Genomic DNA, 25070 nt, shown 5'->3' on the forward strand with positions numbered 1-25070 from the left:
TGTATCAGATCCTTAACAGATTCCCTGTGTCGTTGAGTGATAGGTACTGGTGTATTCATATTCCTTGATGAAGCCAGATGGATAAGAGAAAATATTTGCATGATCTAGTATGACTTCTTTTAATTTGTCCCTTTGATAATCCTCTAAGTCTGGCATCTCTTTTACTTCTTTTCTTATTTTTTCTTGTACTACCTCAATTTCCTTAGGGTCCACCCCAAAAACATCCCCATACCCATTGTAGCCCTCTAAATTTCCATCATTCCCAATACCTAAGTGGTATACTGGCTACTTCGTCTTTGGTCAAATTATTTTTTCGAAAAAATGATAGAATCCTATCTTTCCCATTTCTTTCAAACATTACTACACTTTCATCAAAAAGTAATCTCCCATTGCACTGGTTAAATAAATCTATGGCAATTAGGATTTTTATACAAAGATCAGGGAGTTATGGAGTACTTTCACACCATTTATCTTCATGGGTTACAGAACTTCGTGTTTAACAGTTTTTTTTAACTTCTCCTGTAGCTACAATTATCTGCACCCCCATTACTTGTATTATTACAAGTTCATTACTATTTGGCAACGATTCTGACCAACTTTTACTTGGAGCACTTAAATCACTTCCACTATCTATTAAAAGCTATACTTCTTTATTACAACTTGCAGACCAATTACTGGCTGACCTCAACACCTTCTTCTCATTGCTACTGTCAGACCCGTTCAACAAACCGTTCACAACCTTTCTTCTATCGACACCTTCCCTGTTTCCAGAAATTGCACAGATATTTGCTGAATTACTCTCATCACTTTTCTCCCCCATTCTGTCCACTAATGACAGCTCAAAATTTTTTCCGGCGTTTCTAAATTCTCACTTTCTTCTCCCTCTTCCTTTTTTTACAATTAATTGACTGACCCTCATTTTGGTCACCATTTTCCTCCCTCTCCTATATAGTCTCACATATACCGTCATTCATAGAAGCTAGCATTTCTTAATCACTGACAGAACCTATCGTAATTCTGCAGCTTCACTACTTTTTCCTCCCCCAGAACATGACTCAACTTTAACTTGGTTGCTAAAGACTTTCTGACAATCAGGTTCTGTAACATTTTCCGCTAATATATCACCCATTTCGTCTGCAATACAATGCTTATTTTGTGTATGTCTGTTCGTAACATGCCATAAACCTCCGTTAAATCTACAGATTTTTATGTAGTTCGTTCCGTCTGTTGTTACTACCTTCTTCTGCTCCTCATTTTTAATCCCAGTCGGTTTATTGCCACCACGTACAAAGGTTTTACGTAGCGGGTTCAAATTACTGGGCCGGCCGAAGTGACCGTGCGGTTAAAGGCGCTGCAGTCTGGAACCGCAAGACCGCTACGGCCGCAGGTTCGAATCCTGCCTCGGGCATGGATGTTTGTGATGTCCTTAGGTTAGTTAGGTTTAACTAGTTCTAAGTTCTGGGGGACTAATGACCTCAGCAGTTGAGTCCCATAGTGCTCAGAGCCACTTGAACAATTTTTCAAATTACTGCTTCCCATCTTATAAACGCTAGTGCTTTCACAGACGGCATTTAGTTTGACAGATTCTTGGATTCAGTACCATTTCTTACGTTTACCCCCATGTGCTGTCGCCTTGGCGCAACATCATCCTCTTGCACCGGAAAATACTATCGATAGTTGTTCACCTGCTGCTCATTATTCCGCCTATCATTTACTGATTAGCGCCACCTCTCTGCATCTCTGCTCCTGCTGTTTCCACCTGCATGTCAGTTCAGTTAACGTTTACATTCTGCCGCGGTTCAGCATTATTTGGTGGTCTGACATTACGACTTGCGTGCTCCTCCTCATACAACAACTTTTCAATTCCCTCCAAATAATAATGAATTTATGAACGTCGTCCCTCGGAGCCGCAATAATTTTGTTTCGCCAGTTCATAGGCAGTTTACCTTCCAGACCCATAACAATTTGTTCTGGCTCCACTTTATTGTTTAAATATGACAAATTTGTCATCCACTTTAATGCGAACTTTCTTACGCTTTCATTTCAAGGATTAAACTTTTCCCATCCCATAAGCTATTTAGCATTTCCATTTGTTATTGCTTGCCCAAATATTCTTTAAAAAACGCATCCTTAAATTTATCTAGAGTATTTTACTGTTCAGTAGCCACAACCTCTCCACGTTCTAGCCTCTCATAAGAATTTAGACGTAATAAACCCTATTTTGTGTCTATCTGACCACATACTATGTAGAACACTTTCAAAGTCATTCCGTCATTCTTTTGAATGTACATTTCCTGTTCGTTCAAAACGTAAAAACTGATTGTCAGGGACATGAGATATTTCATACGATTATGGTACAAAACTACATCCAGTGCTTTTAGTTCAATGTCTGACGTTATTTTCAAGTTGACATAATCTGATGCTATACTCATCCAACATATTTTCAACCTCTTCTACCTGGTGAGTTAGCTTTAAGAACATTTTCTTCAGTCACACCCTCTCGGATAGACATACTTTCTACTTCATTCATACATTTTCATATCAAGAACTAATTTTACCGTCTACAATTTGTGATAATTTACACGTATAGACGCTATCGCCGCTATTTTGACCTATACTTTATGGATACTTAGTTTTATCAAATCTACTCTTTTTCTGTTTCCATTAGCAACTTATTTCAACGCATCTGCAAATTCTCTTTTTAGAGTTTTGATGGACTGTTGGCAGTTCGTATTATCTTGAGAAATTTTGCCATCCACTTTACTTTCTAATGACTTCAAATCATTTTTCGGCATATATTTGGGAACTGCAGTCTGCTTTTCAATTATTTCATTAAAATCACCAGTTTTCTTTTCGAGTTTTTCATAATGTTTACTAATTTTCTGACCAACTCTTTCAACCAAATTAGTATGTCTATCTTTTATAGAATTAATTAATGCGGCAAACATTTCTTGCTTACTTCTAGGTTCTATTTTCTGCATTACGGTTTCCTATATACCTTGTTCCACAGCTACTTTCTGCATTACTGTTTCCTTTTTACCTTGTTCCACAGCTACTATACCAAATTTGGTATCCACATTTGAGACATTTGTTTCAGTAAGACTACCAAAATTGTCATTACACAATTGGTTGTTACCGATTTCATACTTAATGTCACTTTCAGGATTTACATTATCCCCACTAGTTACATTAACTGACATACTTGAAGCAGATTTTGCTACACTATCCTTAAATAACAAAGAAACATTGTCAGAAACCTCCTCTTTTACTTTAACATCTACTCGTTCTCTGTTCAGGAGTGCTAGTTTGTGAGGCACTTACACTGAATGAGAATTCTTCCTCTTTTATCATATCTGCAAAGTCTTTATCACTTTCCATGTTACTCAGTCTTTCAGGACCCACACCCACATTCATTCACACACACACACACACACACACACACACACACACACACAACAAATGTAACAAACTTATCTTTCGTTGAATGCTGCAGCGTCGGCGTGCTGAAACTGCGAGTCCGACCTTTTCTATATGCCGTACCAGTTTCAGGGTTCCCGTTCGTCGAGTAAGTTGGCAGCACTGCCCTGCCTTACTGCTGCTCGTTGATAACGCTATGACGCCGTACGCTGCTTCGATGCGCCCTCGTTGTTGTTGTGGATGAGTAAAATATTCCTCTTTCTTGTAAATCTCTCCAGTGATTCGAAATGGGTTCCGTTCAAAGTTCTTAATGTACCGATTTACTAAATTGGTCATTATCATCTACTATACGGTCTTTCGCCAACGGTCGTGTATCAGTGGTAACACCGGTTCCTGTCAGATCACCGAAGTTAAGCGCTGTCGGGCTGGGCTAGCACTTGGATGTGTGACACTCCGGTATGCCGAGCGCTGTTGGCAAGCGGGATGCACTCAGCTCTTGTAATGCAAACTGAGGAGCTACTTGAGAAGTAACGGCTCATGTTTCGTGAAGTGACATATTGCCGGGAGAGCGGATATTTAACATTCTGATATTTGTTTTATACTTTACGTTATTAACTGTTTTCATTTGCACTCGAATTAACATCCCTTTTATCGTAAACCTATTTTACATATCATGATAAAAACTTATGCGTTGTCTGCATTCACACTCTCTTAATACCTTCTCATACTAGATCATACAGCGTTCATCAGTAGAACAATGATCTACATGTTTACTTTAGATCACATTCACGCATCATTCACACTACTAAAAGTATATAGAAAAATGTGCAAACATAAATAAACAAAAAAGCCTTCATGAAATAATCAGAACAACTCACGAAAACCTTCTCTTGTCCTGGTTCTTGAATGTCTCTGTGCAGTTCTGGAGCCTGGTGGTCCCAATTCTTAACTACACTATAGTTCTTTCTGTTTAGTCCTGTCCACTACTGTCCTCTATCAGATGAAAATTAGAACTTCGTACTCTACTTAACTCGCTTCAGACCGTCTGTCACTGTGCAGGCATGAGTCATCCACCCAATACACAGGCTCTAGTCATTAACGATATATGGCGCAACGCCTCAACCTATCACCATAGCAATGTGTGAGATCACTCTGCATGATATTTAGTGAGTAGTAATCGTTGAAACAGTATCCGTCGCTTATATTCTCGGTACCTCTATAAACATGATGACATGAAGGAAAACTGCTTATTAGTAAGGTTTTACTGTTGTAGTTAAAAATGTGGTATCTTATGTGGCAGAATTTTCATGGACCGTGAGGCGGATCAGCTATATACAACACGATGAATGTCAGGCAACGTGGCGCTATATAATGCACTATTAACATGAAATAAAATGGTTTGGATCGAAATAGTTTCGGAAGAGGTAGAGTAATAAGCCTATGTATAGTTACCAAGCAGCAAAATATATAGAAAAAAAATGATAGTCCACTATGAATAGTCCACTTTCAACTAGCTTTGGTGGAGTTTCACCATCCTCTGCATGTTCGTTCTGTCTTCTGTTAAATAACTAGTAAAAATGTGTTTATAATTAATACAGTTTTGGGATTATAGTCATTATATTCAAAACATTTGAACCAAATGTGTACCCTAGCAGCCCATTCTCATGTTCATATCGCTGTCGTAATATGCAGCATACCTGATAAAGTTTGGCACAGTTTGTCATCTGCAGCTCTGTAGTGCATTACATATGTTGAGAGTAAATGTTTTGTCTAAAATTAATGTTTGTGCGTGCTAGATAGCCTCAGTGCAAATGCGCATAATTGGTATTATGGAATCAATTCTGCTATGTTAATTGTTTTTTGAAACTTGTTTGCTATGTTATTGTAACAATTGCTTTGAAAATGTCAATAACGTAGGAAAATTATGAAAAGGAAAGTTGCTACTCACCATATAGCAGAGATGCTGAGTCACAGATGGGCACAACAAGAAGAATGTGACAAATAAGCTTCCAGCCACCATGGCCTTCGTCAAAAATAGAAACACACACACACACACACACACACACACAAACAGACACACAAACACACACACAAACGCCAAACGCAAATCACACATACATGACTGCAGTCTCTGGCAACTGAAGCCATACTGTGAGCAGCAGCACCAATGCATGATGGGAGTGGCAACTGGGTGAGGGTAAGGTGGAGGCTGAGATGGGGAGGGGGAGAGACAGTAGGATAGGGATGGTGGACACTGAAGTGCTGTTGGGGAACGCATAGAGATGAGGTGGCGAGAGAATGGGGCAGTTAAGTGCAGTCGGGAAGTTAGACAGTAGCCATAGTGGTGGGGGTGGAGGGGGAGGGTAGCAGAAAAGGAGTGCGATGATGGAATGAGGACTGTGTAGTTTTGGAATGGGAACAGGGAAGGGGCTGGAAGCGTGATGACAACGGCTAACAAAGGTTGAGGCCACGAAGGTTACAGGAGCATAGGATATATTGGAGGGAAAGTTCCCATCTGCACAGCTCGGAAAAGCTGGTGTTGGTGGGAAGGATCGATATGGTACAGGCTGTGAAGCAGTCATTGAAATGAAGGATGTCATGTTGGGCTGTGTGTTGAGCAATAGGGTGATCCAGGGTGCCTGAAGTGTGGCTGCAGCTGCCAGAGGATACAATCATATTGTGTGAGTTGCATTTGTGTGTGTGTGTGTATCTTTCTTTCTGTGTGTCATCTATTTCTATGGGGAGTAGCAAGTTTCCTTTTCATGATATTGTTACATTCAACTCCGGATTTTTCATTGTTTTAATAACCTAGCAAAGATTTCTGTTCTGTTAAATTGTGATTACGGTGCCCATAATTCTGAAACTAAATATATTATTATGTCGTTTTTACGTGTTATTCCACAGAAAATAAAATGAACCCGTTGACGATGGTGCAACTTCACAAAACATGTATAAGAGCAAAATAAAAAAAAAATGTGTTTGCTCGTGGTGGAACCCTTTTGAAATAAGTTATTGAAAGCAAATATTTTACTCTAGAATATTTTTAGGAGCGCCGAATGCATATAGTATTTTAGTGGCAATGAGGTCCAAAAGCAAATGTATTTCCTGAACGATAACAGTCTGCCACTCTGGCGGTAAGTGTTGGATTGCAATATCCTTTTGCTTACAATCACCAGTTCTGTTTCTTTTTGACTGTGTATTTCTCTTCAAATCGCAACCTTCCAAAAAAATTATACAAGTCAAAAAACGCCAATTTTTAGCTTTGTCACTTCTGGGGTGCCCCAATGAACACTAAAAACGCCAGTTTTTAGCTTTGTCAATTGTGGAGTGCCCCAATGTACACGAAAAAAGTCTGTCTGTATCCCACATTTTGTCAACGTCAGGGGCACGGTCTTGTCAGTTTTGTTGTAGGCTACTTCATGAATCGCCTCTGCAAGAGAAGTGTTACTTCAGCATTGCTTTTGGAGGTGTGGATGGATCGTTCGAAAAGAGTGGCCAGTTTCTGAACTGTTAAACTTTTCATGTATAATTTAGATGGAATGTAGTTTTTAATATCATTGTAATATTCATGTCCGTTTTTATACAGTGCCTGTATCCTGCATTACAGTGTCCTTCAGAAATGCATGCACTGTTTCGACGATAACAATTGGAAATATTACAAAAATTCCAACATTGAAGCATACGGGGAAAGAAATTGAAATTTCTGCTGTAGAGAAAGTTCACATTGAATCTCTTTTCGTAGCCAAACGTGTCTACTTTATATAAACACAATTAAAATTCAGAACACTAATTAATAATTACTGAGTAAGACATTAGATCTGACAGGAACAGCATTACACGTCCATATTACTGTTGTGTGTACTATATTGTAACTTACTACCAAAATTACTTTCTTGAAAATTGAATTGCACTTATGGTATATCAGCATACAGGTATGTTCTCATTTTCTCCATTTTCCTCAAGTATTGCATTTTTCAGTTGTGTCCTTGTTCTTGTCGGGGTGTGAAATAGTTTTTAGATGTCACGAAAGGTGGACTCGTCAGTCCAGTCACCAATGTCCTAAAACTATTAAAGCTGTCCAAACCGACTGTTGGCAGAGGACTTTGTAGGTCACATTCCAGGGGATAGGAGGCAGAAACAAGCCAAGGGCTCGGATTACAAGGGGTGTGAAGCCTGGTCACAAGCTAAGGACCCCAGCATAGGAGTGCGGGCAAGATGTGGGTGCCCAGTTTGGCTGTCCTGCATTCGGCTCCTCATCACCGTTATCTGGTTGAGTTAGTTTGTCTGAGACCCATAATGCCAGTGAGTGACCACCCAGGGGGCTCGCAACTCTTTGGTGGATTCGTGTTTGGCCACCAGAGGCTCCAGCCTTTGCAGTATTTTTTCCCTTCCTTGCTGTATGTCTATCCTCTTGATATTCTTTCTCCCCTCCATTGAGGAACATGTCTGATGTATTATTGGGAATGTTCTCCATTCAGTCGCTGACGTACGAACAGTCTCACCTTTATTTTTCGCTCCAATTTCCTTTCATTGCTTCCCTTCCGATCTCGTTCCTCCACTTCAGCCTTTGAGGATCCTCTTCTTCTTCTTCCTCCCTGTGCGCTCCTGAAGGCTGGCCAGTGCATCTGACGTGTAACAGGTGATTGGCAACAGGTCAAATGGACATCAACTGCGTTTTGTAAAATAGGAACCCTCATTTTTTATTACATATTCGTCTAGTACGTAAAAAATATGAATGTTTTAGTTGAACCACTTTTTCCGCTTTGTGATAGATGGCGCTGTAATAGCCACAAACGTATAAGTACATGGTGTCACGCAACATTCCGCCAATGCGGACGGTATTTGCTTCGTGTTAAAATGAACCGTTTACCAATTGCGGAAATGGTCGATATCGTGTTGATGTATGGCTATTGTGATCAAAATGCCCAACGCGCGTGTGCTATGTATGCTGCTCGGTATCCTGGACGACATCATCCAAATGTCCGGACCGTTCGCCAGATAGTTACGTTATTTAAGAAAACAGGAAGTGATCAGCCATATGTGGAACGTCAACCACGACCTACAACAAATGATGATGCCCAAGTAGGTGTTTTAGCTGCTGTCGCGACTAATCCGCACATCAGTAGCAGACAAATTGCGCGAGAATCGGAAATCTCATAAAAGTCGGTGTTGAGAATGCTGCATCAACGTGGATTGCACTCGTACCATATTTCTGTGCACCAGGAATTGCATGACGACTTTGAACGTCGTGTACAGTTCTTCCACTGGGCACAAAAGAAATTACGGGACGATGAAAGTTTTTGCACGCGTTCTATTTAGCGACGAAGCGTCATTCACCAACAGCGGTAACGTAAACCGGCATAATATGCACTATCGCTGAGACAACCCTTGGCGGGTTAATGTATGGTGCGGCATTATAGGAGGAAGGATAATTGGCCCCCATTAACTTTTTTATAGACCAAGAAGAGTTTAAGGACATAAATGCTTATCCTGTTGAGAATGGTCTTTCAGATCATGGTGCACAGCTAGTTACAGTACATGAAATAGCTCCAAGCAGTATATCAAATCAGACTTTCAAAGCAGTGCGTTCAATTAACAATATAAGTATTGCAAACTTTAGGGAAAGCCTACAGCAGCTAGACTGGGATGAAGTGTATAAGGAACCCGATGGAAACTTGAAATATAACTTATTTCACGATACATTTTTAAGGGTATTTGAAAATTGTTTTCCCAAGAAAATAGTTAAACATAATTCCAAGAAAACATATAAAAAACCGTGGCTAACTAAAGGAATAAGAATATCTTGCAACAATAAAAGAGAACTGTATCTAACAGCAAGAGGGAGTACTGAGCCCGAATTTGTTCTATATTATAAAAACTATTGTGCGGTACAAAGAAAAGTTATTAAAAAGTCCAGAAGCATGTGTATCATGTCTGAGATCAGTAACTCTGATAATAAAATTAAAGCAATTTGGAATATTATTGAAAGGGAAACAGGGCAACCAAGAGCACAGGAAGACTTTAGTGCCATAAAACTGAATGACAAGTGTACTAACAAACAATCAGAAATTGAAAATATTTTCAATAATCATTTTTTAAATGTTGTGGAGAAAATAGGATCTAGATCTTCAGTAGAAGAGGCAAGGCTACTAATAGAAGAGGCCATACCTGTGCAGTTTGAAACAACTGTAATTCCACCAACCTATCCCTCTGAAATCAGTAAAATAATAAACTCACTGAAAAGTAAAAGCTCTTACGGAATTGATGGCATTTCCAGCACGGTACTTAAAGCTTGTTCCCCACAGATAAGTAGGATTCTCAGCCACGTATGTAATAGCTCTTTGGAACAGAGTGTTTTCCCCAATAGATTGAAATATGCCATTGTAAAACCATTGGATAAAAAGGGGGATACGTCGGATGTTAACAACTACCGCCCGATCTCTCTTCTGACAGCTCTATCAAAAATTTTTGAGAAAGTAATGTATTCAAGAGTAGCCTCCCATATTTGTAAAAATAAAGTACTAACAAAATGTCAGTTTGGTTTTCAGAAAGGCTTTTCAATAGAAAATGCTATATACGCTTTCACTGATCAAATATAAAATGCTCTGAATAACCGGACGTCACCCATTGGTATTTTTTGTGATCTCTCAAAGGACTTTGATTATGTAAATCATGAAATTCTTTGAGGTAAGCTAAATCATTATGGTTTGAGGGGGCAGTGCGCAAATGGTTTAATTCATACTTAACGGGAAGAATGCAGAAAGTTGAAATAAGTGGTTCATGTAATGTTAAAACAACAGCTGATTCCTCAAACTGGGGGGCTATCAAATACGGGGTCCCACAGAGTTTGGTCTTAGGTCCTTTACTGTTCTTGATATACATTAGTGTCTTACCATTCCACATTGATGAAGATGCAAAGTTAGTTCTTTTTGCTGATGATACAAGTATAGTAATAACATCCGAAAACCAAGAACTAAGTGATGTAATTGTAAATGATGTTTTTCACAAAATTATTAAGTGGTTCTCAGCAAACGAACACTCTTTATATTTTGATAAAACACAGTATATACAGCTCCGTGCAGTAAATGGCACAACTCCAGTAATAAATATAGACTTTGAACAGAAGTCTGTAGCTAAGGTAGAATTTTCAAAATTTTTAGGTATGTCCATTGATGAGAGGCTAAACTGGAAGCAACACATTGACGGTCTGCTGAAACGTCTGAGTTCAGCTACGTATGCTATTAGGGTTATTGCAAATTTTGGTGATAATAATCTCAGTAAATTAGCTTACTATGTCTACTTTCATTTACTGCTTTCGTATGGCATCATATTCTGGGGTAATTCATCGTTGAGTAGAAAAGTATTCATTGCTCAAAAATGTGTAATCAGAATAATTACTGGAGCCCACCCACGGTCATCCTGCAGGCATCTATTTAAGGATCTAGGGATCCTCACAGTAACCTCGCAGTATGTATATTCACTTATGAAATTTGTTGTTAATAATCCAACCCAGTTCAAAAGTAATAGCAGTGTGCGTAGCTATAACACCAGGAGAAAGGATGATCTTCACTATGCAGGGTTAAATCTGACTTTGGCACAGAAAGGGGTAAATTATGCTGCCACAAAAGTTTTTGGTCACCTACCAAACAGCATAAAAAGCCTGACAGATAGCCAATTAACATTTAAAAATAAATTAAAAGAATTTCTAGATGACAACTCCTTCTACTCATTGGCTGAATTTTTATATATAAATTAAGGGAAAAAAACAACTTAAACATTAGTGTCATGCAATATTTTGTGTAATGTAATATCTTGTACAGACATCTTTTATTAACCTGACACGTTCCACATCATTACGAAGTGTCGTATTCATGATCTATGGAACAAGTATTTAATCTAATCTAATCTAATCTTTTATCAATGGCAATCTAAATGGTGCTATGTATGCTGATTTCCTACGTAATGTTCTACCGATATTACTACAAGATGTTTCACTGCATGACAGAATGGCGATGTACTTCCATCATGATTGATGTCCGGCACATAGCTCGCGTGTGGTTGAAGCGGTATTGAATAGCATATTTCACGACAGGTGGACTGGTCGTCAAAGCACCATGCCATGGCGAGCACGTTCACCGGATCTGACGTCCCCGGATTTCTTTCTGTGGGGAAAGTTGAAGGATATTTGCTATCGTGATCCACCGAAGACGCCTGACACCGTGCGTCAGCTCATTGTCAATGCATGTGCGAACATTACCGAAGGTGAACTACTCGCTGTTGAGAGGAATGTCGTTACACGTATTGCCAAATGCATTGAGGTTGACGGACATAATTTTGAGCATTTATTGTGTTAATGTGGTATTTACAGGCAATCACGCTGTAACAGCATGGGTTCTCAGAAATGATAAGTTCACAAAGGTTCACGTATCACACTGGAACCACCGAAATAAAATGTTCAAACGCACCTACGTCCTGTATTTTAATTTAAAAGACTATCTGTTACCAACTGTTCGTCTAAAATTGTGAGCCATATGTTTGTGACTATTACAGCGCCATCTATCACAAAGTGGAAAAAGTGGTCCAACTAAGACATTCATATTTCTTTACTTACTACACGAATATGTAAGAAAAATAGGGGTTCCTATTTTAAAAAAACGTAGTTAATATCATTTTGACCTATGGCAGAGGCATCTAGCGGGCCAACCACAGCGCCTTCTGGTTCCCCCTTCAAGCTAGACAAGTATCGTTCTTTGTAGTTTTTTCGTTTCAAGCCTATTTCGTGAGATATTTGGCCCTGTCACGATCAGTGGACTACCCTGTATAGGGCCAATAGTAAACTGCAGAAGAGGTCATTTTATGACTTGGTGGTGCTTTTCGTTGTTAGAATGTGTTCCCCCCATTAGACTTAAGAAAACGTTAAATATGGAAGGATGTGAACATATTTTACAACACTTTGTAGGCGATGATTGTATTAGTGTGAAATCTGACCCTGTCACACAGCAGCACCTGTGAGGCAACGGTTTTTGAACAATAACATTCCTGCAATGTTCCGGCCTGCTTGCAGTACAGACCTCAACAGATCAGGATGAGTCAGAACGTCGACTTCTCTCCAGAACCCAGCGTCCAACAGCTCTACCTTCTCTGGTTACAGTTACTGAGAAAGAATGGGCTGTAATTCTTCGACAGACATTCAGACACCTCATCGAAAGTTCACCCACCACGGACACACCACACAGTAATTCCACTAGTAGATGTCCAGATAGTTTTGACCAGATAGTTTGGGTCGTAATGGTGCGACAGAATTGCTTGGAGTGGAAGAGTGGCCATTGTTGCTTTTTTGCCTAGAATCATTAAGTCTCTTTTATCGTGGTTGTTGCTCTCAACGAGCGTGATAAATACGCTGCCACAGCGCCTCCCAAAACAACTGTTGTCTCAGTCACGTCCTTATCGGTGGTAGCACTTATCAAGTCACGTAGAACTTAGAACTACTTAAACCTAACTAACCTAAGGACAACAGACACATCCATGCCCGAGGCAGGATTCGAACTGCGACCGTGGCGGTCACGCGATTCCAGACTGAAGCGCCTAGAACCGCTCGGCCACTCCGGGTGGCCCTCCATGGACATCTCGTGTAACCGACTCAGTAGCAGACCTGGCCGCAGCACTTGCTGTCTCGGGGTAAGCGGCCAAATGATTGTATTGCCACAGGGTGTCCCTCAGCAAGACTCCAGCCCTCAGCTGATATACATCTGCAGAGTAGAAAGTTAAGTGTTTATCTTTTTCTGTGTTCTTTGTAGTATATTTATTAAATTTCGTGCATGTTTCTATGTTTAAGAGGTTTAAGAGGTTTAATCTCAGGTTTTTCTAATCACAAATTGATTCAGTCCGTAGCGGAATAGCCAGGTACGTAGCATCAGCGTCCATTGGTACAGGGTAGAAAGTTGCAGTATCTAGGATTGTATACTTTTATAGTTCACTTCTTGAGGTTGTCTTGTTAGCATGGCTAGGATGTATACGTAATATGTGCGGACGCAAGAGGAGTTGGCCGCAGTTCACAAAAAGCTGAATGTGCTTTTGGCTATGGTCAATCACCTTCAGTCTGCTGCCTCATGGTGTAGCGGTGGCGGAAAATGTGGTGCGTCGCATGAGGCACCTCAGGTGTCACTTGTTTTGCCCACGGATGCACCTCCTAGTGCACCCATTGCAGGTGAGACGCAGGTGGTAACGTCTTCTCATCGCTCGAGGCGGAGGACCAGTGAGGAGAATTGCTGTCTGGCCTCGCCGATCACCCCGTGAGTGGTTGCTCCTTCAGCTGGGTCCAAGCAGGCACACGGGGGGGGGGGGGGGGGGGGGCGGTTCTCTAGTTATTGGGAGTTCCAATGTTATGCGCGTTATGGAGCCCCTTAGGCAGATAGCGTTCAGGGTTGGAAAGAAATTCAATGTGAACGCTGTTTGTCTGCCGGGGGCCTCATCCAAGATGTTGAGGAGGCGTTGCCCGTGGCTATCTAGCGTGCAAGGTGCAATCGTCTGCATGTTGTGGCTCACGTCGACACCAACGACGCCTGTCGCTTGAGTTCTGAGGCGATGCTCACTTCGCACTGGTGGTGGGTGGAGGTGATGAAGACAGCTGACTTCGCGCGCAGGTTGCATCAACGTTCCCAGAATTGATGAGGGTCCTTTGCTTTGGAGCCGAGTAGAGTGTCTCGGCCAAGGCTCCACAGACTCTGTGACGGTCTTCGCTGCAGATTCCTAGACCTGCGTTATTCTGTGGAGAACAGTAGGACTCACCTTGACAGGTAGGTTTGCAGCTACTCGGGTAGGTGAGTACTAGACCTGGCCGTTGTGGCGGAGCGGTTCTAGGCGCTTCAGTCCGGAAACGCGCGACTGCTACGGTCGCAGGTTCGAATCCTGCCTAGGGCGTGGATGTGTGTGATGTCCTTAGGTTAGTTAGGTTTAAGTAGTTGTAAGTTCTAGGGGACGGATGACCTCAGATGTTAAGTCCAATAGTGCTCAGAGCCATTGAGCCATTTTTTAGTGGATTGCACCTAATGGCTTTTTAGGCTAGGCAGTAGTTTGAGGTGCTCTGACCAACACTCCTTTGCCGATATGCAGCAATGGAAGTTAAACGTTCAGAACGGTTTAAGTATTCATAATTAAGTTCCCGAAATTACTGGCCTCCAGGAAAGTACTCGCCATTAGATTATTCTTGGGACCGACACTGGCTAAATCCGAAGTTGAAAGGTCTGAGATATTGCAACGTAACACGCCTACCGATGGTACTGATAAAATTCTACCGGGTAGGATGTTTACAGTCGCTTATCGTGTCCCTCTGTAGTATTGATTTACAAAACTCGTGTGCTCCACGAAATTACAGGCCCCTGCGAGGTATTGTTGGGGTATTAATTTTTAGTGGATGGGTTTAACTTAACTGTAAAAATTTTAAGTCAACGGATGACGCAATCTGTATAACCACTACAGAAGGCACCTATGCAGGGCTTAAAAGGGAGGATAGAGCGTTATTCATTTTTGACCCAGCATGCTACTGAGGTAGTGACTAATTTGTTGGGGTTTGCCATTTATCTCTAAGGGATATTTTATCAGTTCCTGTTTCCATTTCCTATGGTGGTTTATATACGTTAGATTTTATCTGTTCTTTAAGTTGTTAATGATAAAGGGACGAAATAATCTGTAGAGGATCTCGATTAATTGATATTTATTGTCTACCTGTAGCATTTGCACAATTACCCCTGTGTCTATTACAACTAGTTACTGGCCATTCTTACGCAAAGCATTGGCTCTCTTGACAAATGGCCTCTCTAATCAACAAGATATACTTTCACCGCGTAGTTATGGAATGGAAAAGGGGCGCACAGACCTGGCTTCAGTGGTATTTTATGCACCCCGACAATTATACCTAAACCCGTGCCGTCTATTGATATTAAATTTAATTCCTATAGGTCACGCAAAACAAGTACAGCAACAGACACTACAAGTGAACTCGGTCAAGACGGAGGAGTATCTTCCTAATTATTTCAAACTCCATAAAAACGTGCCCCAAAGAGAGGGTAGCAAATTGTCTACTTGACTTTGAATGGCAATTTTTGTTTAATCCTGTCTTCCGAAATAATACCACGTTACTGAACAGGGGACGCAGGAACATTTACTATCATGTGGCGGAAAAATTTGCAAGTCTCCATTCCAACAGAAGAATTGTCAATAAAATCGCAACCTTCTGCGATACAATAGTTTACTCTGAATATTTGGTAGCACACTTCCTTGTATTTAAATCAAAGTAGTTAAGGGGGCACAAGACATACTGAATATCAAACGGCGGGAGAAGTTATGCAAGACCCCATTTCATCAACCGGCATTAAAATCGGTACTTTTCATACACACAATAGTTTAACCCGAATATTTTATTAAACACACTTCATTATTAGCAAATCCAATAGTTATGTGGGCACAAGACCCATTTATTATCAAACGGCGAGATAAGTTATGCAAATTTCCATTTCATCAACAGGCATTAAAATCGGAATTTTTGAGAGACAAAATAGTTTAACCAGAGTATTTTATGCAATACACTTCATTATAAGTGAATCAAATAGTTATAGGGGGGCAACAGAAACATTTACAAATTATCACCTTGGTACTAGTTCACACACGTGGCTAAGTCGGGGTAGCATACCGAAATGCAAAAGTTCTGACACACAAGATTGTTTCTGTCGTATCTTCCACTCATGCACTAGCGTACAATTATTTACTCGTAGCTTGTATCAATTGATCTGGCCCACCTTCTTAACAAAGACCGTGGACACAGTTTCGTGCCAAAGTGAATACGTGCACATTTCATGATTCAGACTTCTAATTCTCCGCACATATTTACTATTTCGGAATTGAGCTACATGAAACTGTAATGAGGTTTCTGAACACACTTTACTAATGTGGCGGTTGCTCCAACCGACCACATGGCTGGAATCCAAGTACGCAAAGAAAACATATCACAAATCAAAAATTTCTCCGAAAATATCACTGTGAAAGGAACAGCATAATAAAATACATTAAGTGAACTAATTCTGTTACGCTCAGAGCAATAATACGACCGTGAGCTTAAGGCCCATGGTACGCCCTGATTAATTCATAAACGTAAAGTTCTTACTGAAATTTAATCAAATTACGAAAATAAACTCCCTCATCGTTGTTTCGAGATAATCACACACATAATTTCAACATCTGTACCTTACTAACGAACAGATTTGAAACATTCTAATACATTTACCATGAGGTCTAGAGCTAAGTCTTCAACGTCTGCACAGCGCCGCTACCAGGAACCAGTGTACTGCGGGCCATATCGCCTAACCGATGCGCGTTCAAAAGCGGGGGTGGAGGGGGTGGTTCACCAACCTGACTTATATGCTTGGGCTTGAAGTAAGGACTTTCCCAGCCATGCACCAATGGTGCACGACACAGCCAGCCGTAGCCGCCCATCGTCTGGAGCACATTGAAACAGAGGATGGCACGCGTAAAGCTGAAATACTAAACACCATTTTCCGAAGCTGTTTCACAGAGGAAGACCGCACTGCAGTTCCTTCTCTGAATCCTCGCATGAACTAAAAAATGGCTGACATCGAAATAAGTGTTCAAGGAATAGAAAAGCAACTGAAATCACTCAACAGAGGAAAGTCCACTGGACCTGACGGGATACCAATTCAATTCTGCATAGAGTACGCGAAAGAACTTGTCCCCCTTCTAACAGCCGTGTACCGCAAGCCTCTAGAGGAACAGAAGGTTCCAAACGATTGGAAAGGAGTACAGGTAGTTCCACTTTTCAAGGAGGGTCGTCGAGCAGATGCACAAAAGTGTAGGCCTATATCTCTGACGTCGATCTGTTGTAGAAATTTAGAACATGTTTTTTACTCGCGTGTCATGTCATTTCTGGAAACCCAGAATCTACTCTGTAGGAACCACCATGGATTCCGGAAACAGCGATCGTGTGAGACCCAACTCGCTTTATTTGTTCATGAGACCCAGAAAATATTAGATACAGTCTTCCAGGCAGATGCCATTTTCCGTCACTTCCGGAAGGCGTTCGATACAGTTCCGCACTGTCGCCTGATAAACAAAGTGAGAGCCTACGGAATATCAGACCATCTATGTGGCTGGATTGAAGAGTTTTTAGCAAACAGAACACAGCATGTTGTTCTCAATGGAGAGACGTCTACAGGCGTTAAAGAAACCTCTGGGGTACCACAGGGGAGTGTTATGGGACCATTGCTTTCCAAAATATATATAAATGACCTAGTAGATAGTGTCGGAAGTTCCATGCGGCTTTTCGCGGATGATGCTGTAGTATACAGAGAAGTTGCAGCATTAGAAAATTGCAGAGAAATGCTGAAAGATCTGCAGCGCATAGGCACTTGGTGCAGGGAGTGGCAACTGACCCTTAACATAGACAAATGTAATGTATTGCGAATACACAGAAAGAAGGATCCTTTATTGTAAGAATATATGATATCGGAACAAACACTGGTGGCAGTTACTTCTGTAAAATATCTGGGAGTATGCGTACGGAACGATTTGAAGTGGAATGATCATATAAAATTAATTGTTGGTGAGGGGGTGCCAGGTTGAGATTCATTGGGAGAGTGCTTAGAAAATGTAGTCCATCAACAAAGAAGGTGGCTTACAAAACACTCGTTCCACTTATACTTGAGTATTTATCATCAGTGTCGGATGCGTACCAGGTCGGGTTGAGAGAGGAGATAGAGAAGATCCAAAGAAGAGCGGCGCGTTTCGTCACAGGGTTAATTGGTAAGCGTGATAGCGTTACGGAGACGTTTAATAAACCCAAGTGGCAGATTCTGCAAGATAGGCGCTCTGCATCGCGGTTTAGCTTGCTGTCCAGGTTTCGAGAGGGTGCGTTTCTGGATGATGTATCGAATATATTGCTTCCCCCTACTTATATTCCTCCAAGAGATCACGAATGTAAAATTAGAGAGATTCGAGCGCGCACGATGGCTTTCCGGCAGTTATTGTTCCCGCGAATCATATGCGACTAGAACAGGAAAGGGAGGTAATGACAGTGGCACCACACACCGTTGGGTGGCTTGCGGAGTATAAATGTAGATGTAGATGTAGATGTAGGTTGTATATCTACTTGTACATCTACATCTACATAACTACTCCACAAGCCACCGTACGGTGCGTGGCGGAGGGTATACTGTACTATACATGTCATTTCCCTTCCTGTTCCACTCGCAAATAGAGTGAGGGAAAAACGACTGTCTGTGTGCCTCAATATAAGCCCTAATTTCTCGTATCCTATCTTCGTGCTCCTTACGCGCAATGTATGTTGGAGGCAGTAGAATCGTTCGGCAGTCAACTTCAAATGCTGGTTTTCTAAATTTCCTCGACAGTGTTTCTCTAAAAGAAAGTCGCCTTCCGTTCAAGAATTTCCATTTGAGTTCCCGAAGCATCTCCGTAACACTTACGTGTTGTTCAAACCTACGGGTAAAAAATCTAGCAGCCCCCCCCCCCCCCTGAATTACTTCGATTTCTTCCTTCAGTCCGGTCTGGAACGGATCTCGAACACTTGAGCCGTACTCAAAAATAGGTCGCACCTGCGTGCTATAAGCGGTCTCTTTTACAAGTGAACCACTCTTTCCTAAAATTCTTCCAGTAAAACGCCTCCTCTGTCACATTTTTCACATGCTCGTTCCTCCTCATATCGCTTTGCAGCGATATACCCAGAAATTTAGACGACTTGGCTGTGTTAAGGATGACACTAGTTGTTGTGGCGTAACAAACTAGTCACGCCACACTGAGGAGGAGCCGAAAGGCACGCGTACACACACGCCGACTGGCGTCAAGTCTGGAACAGGATACGTTATGACTGCTATAAAGAAAATACGTAGCTTTGGAATATACTTAACTTTTAATGCTTCCTTTGGTACATCTCTCTTGACTATACAAATGAGACTCGTAAGATACATGCACTGATACAATTGGCGCCTTGCTAAGTCGTAGCCATTAACTTTAGCTGAAGGCTATTCTAACTGTCTCTCGGCAAATGAGAGCAAAGGCTTCGTCAGTATAGTCGCTAGCAACGTCGTCGTACAACTGGGGCGAATTCTCGTACGTCTCTCGAGACCTGTCGTGTGGTGGCGCTCGGTCTGCGATCACACAGTGGCGACACGCGGGTCCGACATGTACTAATGGACCGCGGCCGATTTAAGCTACCACCTGGCAAGTGTGGTGTCTGGCGGTGACACCACACTAGTAATACTGTATCCAAACATTACAGGTTTAGTCTTCCTTCTCATACGCTTTAACTTACATTTTTTCACATTTAGGGCTAGCTTCCGTTCATCACAACAACTGGAAATTTTGTCTAAGTCGTCCTGTATGTTCCTCCAGTCCATAAACTTAGAAATTTTACCGTACACCACGGCATCGTCAACAATCAGCGTCAGATTGCTTCACAACCTGTCAACCTGTCAGCTAAATCATTTATGTATACAAACAACGGCGGTTTTATCACACATCCAATTCGACAGTCCTGACGATTCCCTTTTCTTTAATGAACACTCGCCGTCGAGAACATCATGTAGGATTCTATTATGTTTATAAGTCTTCTAGCCACTCGCATATTTGTAAACTTATTCCACATGCTAGTACCTTCGTTATCAGCCTGCAAAGCGGCACCGTGTCAAATTATTTCCCATAATCTAGAAATGTGGAATCTACCTGTTACCCTTCACCCATATTTCTCAGTATATCATAAGAGAAAAGAGCAAGCTGTTTTTCGCACGAGTGATACTTTCTAAAACCATGCTGATCAGTACACATCGGTTTCTCTGTCTCATGAAAGCTTATTATATTCGAACTCACAATATGATTAACGATTCTGCATTAAACAGAGGTTAGGGATTTTAGTCTGTAATTTTGCGGGTAAATTCTTTTACCTTTCTTACATAATGGAGCCACCTGCTCTTTTCTCCACTCGCTTGGGGCTCTGTGCTGGGCAGAAGATTCGCGATAAAAGCGACCTAGTTAAGGGACCAATGCCGTAGGTTACCCTTTGTAAAATCGAACTGGGGATCCATACTGACCTGGTGATTTATTTGCTTTCAAACTGTTCAGCTGTTTTTCTATGCCACATATGCTTATTACTATGTTGTCCGTACGGGAGTCTGCCCGACGGTCAGATGACGGTATGTTTGCACGATTCTCCTGTGCGAACAATTTCTTGTACGTGAAACTGAAAACTTCACCTTTCGTTTTGCTATCTTCAACTTCCACATCAGACTTATCAATCAAACCCAATTAACGACTTCACATACAACCAGAATTTTCTCGGGTTCTCTGTCAGACCTTTTGCTAAGGTGTGATGGTGGTAGAGGTATGCTTCCCAGACAAATCTTTTCACAGACGCATGAATCTCTACTAACTTTCGCTTGTCGTCATTTACGCGTTCAAAAAAAGTGCAACAGCCTCTGCTTCTCAGCATCCGTTGAATTTAATTACTAAATCATGGGTGTTTTTCCATCCTTATCCACTTACTAGGCACAAAACTCTCCAGACAACGATTTACAAAACTTCCTGGCAGATTAAAACTGTGTGCCGGACCGAGACTCGAACTCGGGACCTTTGCCTTTCGCGGGCAAGTGCTCTAACAACTGAGCTACCCAAGCACGACTCACGTCCCCTCCTTACAGCCAGTACCTAGTGCTAGTTCTGTAAGGTTCACAGGAGAGCTTCTGTTAAGTTTGGAAGGTAGGAGACGAGGTACTGGCAGAAGTAAAGCTGTGAGGAGGGGGCGAGAGTTGTGCTTGGGTAGCTCAGTTGGTCAGTCTGCCGCCGGCAGTGCTGCGAGGCGGTCACGCGCCAGAGCGCTGCGGGGGAGACGCGCACGGTGTGTTTGTGTTTACTTCGGCCGCTGTTAAGTGCCGTTTTCCCTTCTAGACCACCATGGCGCACAACTATCGGAAGAAGACATTACGTTTCAACTTTTGTTCCGACTTCGCCCGACCCAAGGCCCTGGAGGTAGAACGATTTATACGCGATGAAGTTAAAAGACCACCAACGGATCTAATTGGTATCCACTTGTCCATAGTTAGCAGTACCGTCTACGTCAAAATGATCAACGATGCGGCGTGCGACAAGGTGCTTCAAGAGGCAAAACGTGGGCTGCGCTTCTGTCATTCCGACGGCAACGTCGGACCCGTTACCGTCGATCACGCAGGTCTCGGCACACGGACGATAAGGATCTACGAACGGCGCGATGCGCTCCGTCCCTATGGCAACGTTCTGGAACATGTTGCCGAACGATGGGTCCAATTTCAAACCTATCCCGTTTTAAACGGTGTTAGACAGGTCCGCATCGAGTTGCAGAAACACGTGCCTTCCTATCTACGTATCGGAGGCTGCCGTGCCATTATAATGTACGACGGCCAACCTCGGACCTGTTCCGGATGCGGGAAAGAAGGTCACCTACGGTCTGAATGCATTCAACGACGTGTCGCGCAGCTCCCGTTGTCGGAAGCGTCCGTCACACCCACGATGACCGCCCTACCGGTCACTTACGCAGCGGCTCTTGCCACGTCTACAGTTTCGTCCAGTCCGTCGCCCGGTCCTTCCGATCGGCACGTCCCACCGTCCCAGTCGCCTATGGACGGTGCGGACGTCCCACCTGACAACCTTGCCGCCGAACAGGCTCCCGCACCGGACGCTGAGGAGAACAGAACTTCTTCACAACACCTGTTTGACAATTTCATTGTACCCACCGACGCCTTCGAACCAGGCCGACGCTCCTCCTTGCCGTCGTCCGACACTGAGGAACACGTGCGCAAACAACACTCGCCACGTAGGCGCAAACGCCGTCGCCGTTCACCCACGGGATCTCAAAGCGTCGCCACCCGCGACGACGAAGACGACACCCAACCAGCCGACATTTCCACGCAGAGGTCGGCGGACAACTTTCAAGATGAACAAGACGTTTCGCAGGACGGGACCACCATGGAGGTCGCCACGCACAATGTAACGATCGGTGCGCAGGTTGAGACGCCTGTCTCCCCGCCGACAACTCCAGCTCTCTCTCACCACGACGCCATTCCCATGGACATTGGACAGACCCACGGCACAGGAGCATGGGTCGACGACATTGAGCAAGATACGCCCCCTCCTCCGGATGAGTTGCATCCGCCGCACAAGGGTGCCTGTTAACATCAAAAGCGAGGCATTGCAGCTGATAGGATGGGACTTCCTGTCGGTGCCCTCCTCTTACTTCCCTTGGTGATGGTAGATGCGCGTCCACCACCACTGAAACAAACGTACCGGTTTGCCACACTGAACATCAACATGATCGGCACTGCACCCAAGCTGCAACTCCTATGTGACATGCTTCGGGCCTCTGACGTCGACGTCGCCCTTCTTCAGGAAGTACGCGTTGCCACACTACCACCAGTCTACGGCTACGACTCATACACGTCCACATGTGATCAATCAGGGCGTGGAGTGGCTTTCTACATACGCGAAGGAATCCCACTCAAGGACACGACAATCCTTCCATGTGGAAGAGGCATGGCTGTTACCATCTTCGACACGCGCGTCATCAATATCTACGCTCCGTCTGGCTCCACGAACCGTCGGCAACGGTCCACTTTCTTCGGACATGACGTGGCGCCCCTGTTTTCTGGACGCTATGATCGCCTTATCATGGGAGGCGATTTCAACCGTGTCCTCCATCCGCAGGACCAAGTGCCTGGTTATTCGCCATGCCCGGCGCTGCTCACCTTAATCGAACTTTTTCATCTAGTGTACGTTTGGGAGAAAATTCATGGCAATACCCCCGGTTTTACCCATTATACAGCACATTCTGCGACCAGACTGGACCGGTTTTATGTCTCTGCCCACCTTAGCAATGAAGTCGCCCAAGCTGAACGAAGGCCCCTTGCATTTTCGGACCACCGCGCCGTCATTTGCTCCCTGGCTCTGCCCCTCAGTCAGTGTGGCGCAGCAGAGGTTACTGGAAGCTTAATACCTCCCTCCTTAATGATCCACACTGCCGACAATGTATTGCCAGTACATGGGCGTCTTGCGAAAGACGCCTTCCGCAGTACATATCCACGTTCCATTGGTGACTGAAATGTGCCAAACCTGCGATCAGAAAGGCCTTCATACAATGCGGCAAGGAAGCAGCAGCATGGCATCGAGACACCACAAATTTTCACTACGCCGTCCTCCGTGAGCTCGATGCGCTCCCTCCATCACCTGACACCCATAGGGAACGACAACGTACTAAAGCTCGTCTCCTCTCTCTTCAACGTGCACGACTGCATGGTGTCGTGGTGCGTTCCCGACGACAAGACCTCCTCCACGACGAAACCCCATCCACAATCCATGCCGCATCCGACCATAGTCGTCGACGTCGACTTTTCGTCCCCAACATCACGACCTCCGATGGTGTTCACCACACAACACAGGCGACAGTGGTGTCTGCTGAACATTATCGCCAAATTTATGATGATGAACCGATGGCGACGCCCTTTCCTGATGATCTCCGTCCTTCCCCTGATCGGATCCTCACCGTAGCAGAGTCAACGTCCATGCTGTCTGCAATCACCGCAGAAGAGGTGGTAGATGCGATCAACAAAGGGGCCAAGAACAAATCACCCGGACCAGATGGTCTCCCAGTGGAGTTTTACCGGGCGTTCACCACGTTAATGCTTCCTCGCTGGACGGAAATGATTCAGGAACTCTTTACTCCGTCCTTCCCAGTTCCACCTGAATTAGTCACTGGCATTCTTCTACCTGTGCCTAAACCGAAGGGAGGGTCTCATGTCTCTGCATATCGCCCCCTTACGCTATTGAATACAGACTATAAAATCTATGCACGCCTCTTAGCAGCGCGCATACGCACCGTCTTACCTACGGTCCTTTCACCTGAGCAGACTGCACCTGGTTGTGGGGCCATCTTACAAACAGCCCTAGGAGAATGCCGTGACCTCATTGCACTGGCGTCGGTTTGTCGCCTTCGTGCAGCACTGGTTTCCGTCGATTTCACGAGTGCCTTTGATCGCGTTCGACACCCATTCCTCCTCATGGTGGCGACACGTATGGGGTTCACATTGCTTTTTGTCGATGCCATTCGCCGGTTACTACTTCCCGTGGTCTCGATGGTACGTCAATGGGAGGCTTGTAGGACCGATTCCTATACGCCGCTCTGTGCGTCAAGGATGCCCTATGTCTACTTTACTATATGCCATTGCAGTTGAGCCCCTCATCACTGGACTTACCTCTAGACTGCAGGGCCTCACTTTGCGTGACTACACATTTCACTGTAGGGCTTACGCGGACGATCTCCTCTTTCTCACCTGCTCCTCCACGGAACTCAATGACGCCATCCAATGAATCCACCAGTATGGACGTCTTTCTGGTAGCATTCTTAATGTCCGTAAATCGACTATGATGCACATTGGGCGCTGCCTCCCGGCTATGGTGCCGACCCGACTCCCAGTCAGTGCCACCCTTCGTTACTTGGATATCGAATTTACGAGCTGCGCACACCGCACAGTGGCCCTGGCTTACCGGCGGCTTTTGCAGTCGATTCGGCACCATGTCCGCGGTTAAGTGCACCGTAACTTAAACCAACT

Source organism: Schistocerca nitens, chromosome 1, assembly GCF_023898315.1.
Source record: "Schistocerca nitens isolate TAMUIC-IGC-003100 chromosome 1, iqSchNite1.1, whole genome shotgun sequence".
Classification (NCBI taxonomy): domain Eukaryota; kingdom Metazoa; phylum Arthropoda; class Insecta; order Orthoptera; family Acrididae; genus Schistocerca; species Schistocerca nitens.